Below are 6,560 nucleotides of genomic sequence, written 5' to 3' on the forward strand. Positions count from 1 at the left end.
GGGTGGGGGTAGGGATAACGGGCGGGGAGGCGCGCGTGGGGGGCACAGCTGCGTGGAGGGGAGAGTTGGAGGTGAGCAATTCTTACCGAGACCGGGGGAGAAAGGCCCAGGCGAGTTGGGACTGGCAGAGTTAACAGTGTTCAGAGTGCAGTTAAGTGTTTGGAGGGCTCTGTGCCGTGTGCTCTGATTTACAGACACCTTCCGGGGATTTCTCTGCGGCGGGGGTGGGCGGGCCTGGGCGGGGCGCGCCCCGGGAGCGAGCAGCCGGCCGCCGAGAGCAGGCTCCGGGGTTTGGCACCGCTGCGGGCCGGGTGCGGAGCGCAGCGCTTAGCGGACGCCACACCTGCACCTCATTTGCTTCCGAGCAGCGCCATGACCTGCCTGCTGATGGGGCGCCTTCGCTTTCATCCCCGGGATTATGACAAGTTATTAATTGCCACCATTAGCCGCAGCAGCCTGCCCGAGATCTCTGCTGCTCTCTGGAGGTGAGGAGCTGCGCGTCTGAATGAGGAGGGAAGAGGCTCCGAGCAGCGCGGGGCAAACGGAGCAACAATCTGCCCAAAAGGGATTGTGAGATGGTGAATAATTTATTAGAAAACATTTTTCTTTGTCCTTCCCACAGACCCACAAATCCTCCCCAAGCGCTCTTTACCAACCTTGCAGATAATGTACTTACACATCTCACAGCCTGCTAAATAGACTGAAGAGGCTATCGGGTTCACCCTCCACACTGGGGCTGCCAGGACCGCGCAGACCCGACGCGCGGCCTCTGCCAAGGGCCTGCTGATGGAGGCGAGCTAATTAGACGCGTTTGCAGAGGCGGATAGGGAAAGCGGATGCATGGCTGCCCCCGTCCTCGCGGGCTCCTGCTTCCCACAGAGAACAGGTATACCCGCACACACGTTTCCTATTTACACCTAACCCACCATTTCATTCCTTACCACTAGTATTTATTGAGTTTCTACAATGATAGGCAGTTGTGCTCCTGGCAACTTCTGGACAAAGGTGAGGCCGCTCCATCTCCACAGCTATGCATGGATTCCTCTGACAAGCACAACTGTGGGCTTCCTCTACTACAGGTGCAAGGAGGAGAGACTCAGGCCTTGCCCTCAAAAAGCTGGAAGCCTATGTTCATGCTGATGATGCAACAGCAGGCTGAAATATCGTGGGCTGCCCGTTCCCTGAGATCTTCCTGAATAGGATATATAGTCATAGCCCATCTCTGAAATAATATAGTTTGGAGTCAGGCTATGCATATGTGACATGAGTATCTTCTAAACCAAGGCTTCTGTGATACCATTATCTTTTCCTTCTTAAAGCCCTAGAGTCTCTTAAAATGATGCTGTAAGGCCTGCCTTCCTAGGGTCTTGGTGGATTGATTCAGTCATTTAACCAACCTTTAGTAAGCACTTACAACGTGCCATGCCTCATGCTGAGCTCTGGGGATCAGTGGGGAAGAGGTGTGCTTCCTGCCATCCTGGAGGACTGCGCAGATTCTGAAAAGACAGCATCAAGCTTGCAGGTGCCAGATGGGCGTCTTAGCTGAGAATAAATCTAGCAAAATGAGACAATAAGACTGGCTGCCTCCATTGTATGCGTCTGAATGTGCTTTAATGACAAGCAGGTGAGTGTTCTGATCATCCTGCAGTTACTGACAGCCCTAGTCTTACAGGTAAATTCCACATCAAATAAAGGCGTACACACACACAGGAGACTAGCATGTCATGAAGGGATGTAAGCCAGGAGACCCATTTATCCATTTATTTATTTGACCAACACATTTTGAGCATCTACATGAGTCAGGCCTCATGACTGGTTCCAGGCACCTCACACCTACCAGTTCCTGATCTACAGAGGCTTACAGACCAGTTATAAGACATGGTCTGGTGTGTAAAAAATTATAAATTATGTGTGATCAGTACACTGAGAAATGTATCAAGTGTTCCAGAAGAGGGGAGGAAAGAACAGATTCAAGCTTGGGAAGATGCAAGAGAACACATAGATCAGAAAGGATTTCCTCAGGGCAGAAATGTGCTAGGGGGATCTTGAAGGATGAGTGGGCCTCACAACTGCAGAAAGAGCGCAAGAGAGAGGAAGATGGGGAGAGGAAGATGAGAAAAAGTGGCATGCACTCAGGGGCTGGACACTAAGGGAAGATTATTGGTTAATTGGAATCATTCATTCAGCCATCCATTAAAACACACACCCACTGAAGCCTACCATGCTGTTATTGACTGAATGTTTGTTTCCCCCTAAAATTCATATGCTGAGGCCCTAACCCCTATGTAGCTGTCTTTGGAGTAAGAAAGTAATTAAGGGTAAATGAAGTCATAAGGTGCAGCCCTGATCCAATAGGATTAGTATCCTTTTAAGAAGAGACACCAGAGAGCCCTTGCTCTCTCTTCTCTTTCTCTTTTCACCTTCTCTCCCTCCCTTCCTCTCTCTCCTCTCCCCCTCTTTCGCCTCCATACACACACATCAAGGAAAGGCCATGTGAGGACACAGTGAGAAGACAGCCATCTGCAAATCTCACCAGAAAGTGGCCATGCTGGCACCTTGATCTTGGACTTATAGATTCCAGAACTGCAAGGAAATTAATTTCTGTTGTTTAAGTCACCCAGTCTATGGTGTTTTGTTACTGCAGCCCAAGCAGACTAATGTACACATGCCTAGCACGATACTAGCACTAAGTCATCAAAGATAAGTAAGACCACTCACTGCCCTCCAAAGCACAGGGCTATGCGGGAGACACTGACCAACAAACAATGGCCAAAGTAAATATTCTGGTGAGTTATATGATCACCTGACTAAAAATAATTGTGATTTATTTTATTAAGTGAACAACTTTATCTGTTCTTAGTTTAGCATATTTGAGTATAACTGAAGAATTTGATGGGAGTCATTTAATGCTATTTACCAATATTTCAATTTCTTCTCATTCTGAGCTAATTCCCCACTTGCTTGAAGTCGACTGGGTCTATGTGATTTGCCTTTAAAAAAGGCATTGTGATCAGAAGGGACAGGTGTCACCTGCAGACAGAAACCTTTCTGAATCAGTGAGTTGCTTGCTAGTTTCCTTCTCCTGCATAGATAACAACCATGAACATTCCAGGTGTGGAAGCCTCCATTAGCTCACATCTCTGCATGAGATAATCAGGGGCAGAAGACTTATGAGGAGGAGGCAGCATGAGTGAAAAATGAACCTGTATCATTTCAAGCCACTGAGATTTGTGGCTTATTTGTTATTGCCACACAGTCTAGCCTAATATGACTAATATAACAAAGAAGAAGAAGTTACTCATATTTGGACGCTGGTAGACATCCTGGGATACGTGTTTGCCACTTGCTGCCCTAAGCATGACCTACTGTAAAAGGGTCAAGAGGCTGGACTTTCAGTTCCTGCACTTCTTGGGTGACACATTTATCTGCCACTGGGTTACAAACATCAATGGATTTCCTCACCAGCGATAAGTTGGGCTTTTACTTGCCCATTCTACCCCTTCAGGGTTACATTCTTCATCTTCTATATAAGATCTGTTAGCAAAGGAGTCCCTGTGTGAAGCTATGTCCTTTAGAGACTCAAATTGCCAAACGGTGTGGCTTTGTAGCCTTCCAGAGGATTTTGCCATTTTGTGTCTTACTCATAGGCTCAAGAGCAGAGGGTTTCTGGAACTGAGTGTCTGGTTTTAAATCCTAGCACCACCCTTTAGTAGCTGTGTGATCTTGGACAAGTTAAACCTCAATTTTCTTACCTGTAAAATGTAAATAATAATAGTATCTACCTCATGAGATATTTTTCAAATTAAGTGAGATAATGCACAAATGGTTCACTAAATAATAATTATCATTTTTGCTGGCGTTATCATTTCTCACCATGAGGAAACACTTGAAACCTAATGTCAAAAGTCCTTATCTCAAAGCCATGACTAGTCTTAGAGAGTTTACCCAAGGATCGGCTGGGAGTAGTAAACGATCTTCTAGCTCATGCCCAATGCTGGCGACCCTCCAGCAGCACAGAGCTTCTCAAGAGAGATTAAAACTCCTCAGAAAGGTTCTACTCAGATGGGAGTCCAGCCAGGGAAGGACTCCAGTTAAAGCTGGTGTATTGCCGGCGCTGCTGCCTTCACAAGCCCCAGGAACTAGCTTTCTTATATGGCTTCTCTTTGGGATATTTTGCAACTCACTTTGGAGAAAAATTATCTTCTTTTTGAAAGTAATCTGACCGCCTGTCAAAACTGGACTTGTAAGAGGAATCGAGAGGCTTACGCTTGGCAGTCTGGCCAGCCTCTCATTTGGGTAATTATGCTGGCAATGGCTGCTTTACCCAACATGAACTTGGCTTCCAGTCCCAACCATCTCATGAGGCTCTGATGATGTGACTGAAAGAACTTCTGGGATCCGCCCAAGACAGCCGAAGACATACGAAGGGTGATTGACATACAAGCTCTGTGATGACCACTTGTAGGTATGTAAATGATTTTCTATTTGAGGGAAAGTGGTGACCATGAAAAGAAAAAGTGTAAAAGGTACGAAACATTCTGCTCTACCTCCCTTCAGTCACTAATTTAGAATGTTCCTTAACACTGGACTTTAAAATAAAAAACTTATTTAATAAACTTCTCAGGGTGTTTACCAAGTGCCAGGCCACATACTATGCACCAGTGATGCGATGATTCACAAGGCCTTGCCTTTCTCTCTGAGGAGCTCTTAGTCATTCAGTCATTCAACATTCCCTTCGTTCACCACATTTAATGACACCCATGGCATGCCAGGCACTGTGTTATACAGGGTTTATAGTGGTGAAGAAAACAAAAAGCTCCCTGCCCTCATGGAGCTTAAAGTTTAGTGGCATATCTTAAAAAGGCAAGCACAACAATATAGAACAATAAAGTGTTCTTATGCCAGCAAAAGAAAACAACAGCGAGCACCATCAAGGGCACGTGGTAGGCATCAGGACAGCAATACAAAAACCAACACTGACAATGCACTAGGAAAGATACACATAACTAAAGGCTTCCAGAGCACGAATGTCACTGTGCTTGTCCATCCCAGCTGCAAGCCCAGTGTGCATGGGGAGATGTGCATGCAGGTACCCAGGTGCATAGGTGTGATATAAACCAACACACATACATTATAGAAGTATTTTCTCTGACTACAAACCATTAGGGATCTAAAAACCTGACTTGGAGAAAATTTCATTTCATAGTGTTTCTGTAACTATATAGATACACAAGAGTCATTTTACAGATCATTTATTCTACAAATATTAAACTATTTTATAGCATGATATTTATCATTTAGCAATTAACACATCTTGCCTCCTCCTGCAAGCTCTCTCTGACTGCTCCACACCACCCACCTACACATTCCCTGAGTCTTCTGTGGTTCTCCTCTATATTCCATAATCCTCTATATATGACTTTACAGGAGTATTTTTCACACATTCATAATCACTGATTTGTTTTGTTTTTCTCATTCTGAAGACCATGAATACCTTGAGGGCAGAAGCTGTCTTGGTCATCTCTATATGTCCAGGGCCCAACTGTCTTAGTTTGGGTGTCCACAGAAGCTGTCACTAAGACAAGCAGTCAAGTGAAAGTCATTTACTTGGGAGATGGTCCCAGAAAACACAAAGTGGGGTTGGGGAGGGGAGACAGCCGAGGGAAGAAGCTAATAAGTGTGCTGTCAAGCAAGGTACCAATCCCTCTGGGGAACCTGGGAGGCAGTGTAGAGCAGGTACCAACATTGTCCCACTGCAGGGTGAGGGAGCTGGGGCATCTACTCACCACCTCCCCATCTGTGGTTGGTTGAAGGCTGCTCCCAGGGGCATGAGCTCTCTAGTATTTCTGGCTTGCTCTCCTCACAGGTCAGGTGTATCCCTGTGACCTGAAAAAGCCCTCAGTCAGAGTCATAAGTGCTTGCTCTAAGTATCCTTCAGTATACAGAGGTAAGTACTGAGGGACGGGGTGTGGCACCGATGGCATCGATCAGACTAGCTCAGCGCCTGGCACCCAGTGGCCCCTTGGTAGGCTGTGGTGACTCAACAAATAAGCCAGCCAAGCAGCACACACTGTTAAGGAATACAATTTAGTATGGGATCCATGGGCAAACCTCGTGTCATTGATATGGTGTCCAGCAGGCAATGAATTATTAGGTCTGGAGGCAGCCTGCGAACATTTGCAGGTATGCTTGTTTCTGCAGCAGTCAAGAGCAGAATTGCTAGAAACAGTAGGGTTATTTTAACCCCTCCCCTCCCCTTTGCCTAGTTCATGTGTAACTAAATCTCCTGTTTTTGGAGTGATTCCATCTGTGTTTTCTCAATTCCAGGTGTTGGGGGTTCAATTACCAGCACTTGCTAATATGTTGTTACTTTCTGAAAGGATGTGAGTTACAGCAGATGCTACTTATGAATGATATTTAGCAATAATGCATCCAACTAGCAATGCGTCCAACACGCTTACAGTCAGATGAAGCTTCTTCATTTGATCTTGCAGAGAGAGCACCACCAGCCTCCTTCAATCTCCCTGGTATTCTTGGAAGTCCCTTTGGTTGCCCTTCCT

The 6,560-nt window shown here is 46.0% G+C and overlaps 1 long non-coding RNA gene across 1 annotated transcript; it reads left to right on the forward strand.

Moving 5' to 3' along the window:
- Nucleotides 1-259: 259 nt before the first annotated feature.
- Nucleotides 260-1,541, forward strand: LOC140843059 (uncharacterized). Its single transcript, XR_012129793.1, has 3 exons — nt 260-485; nt 623-886; nt 974-1,541. It is a non-coding gene; the product is annotated as an uncharacterized lncRNA (long non-coding RNA).
- The last annotated feature ends 5,019 nt before the right edge of the window (nt 1,542-6,560 follow it).

Source organism: Manis javanica, chromosome 4 (assembly GCF_040802235.1).
Source record: "Manis javanica isolate MJ-LG chromosome 4, MJ_LKY, whole genome shotgun sequence".
Classification (NCBI taxonomy): domain Eukaryota; kingdom Metazoa; phylum Chordata; class Mammalia; order Pholidota; family Manidae; genus Manis; species Manis javanica.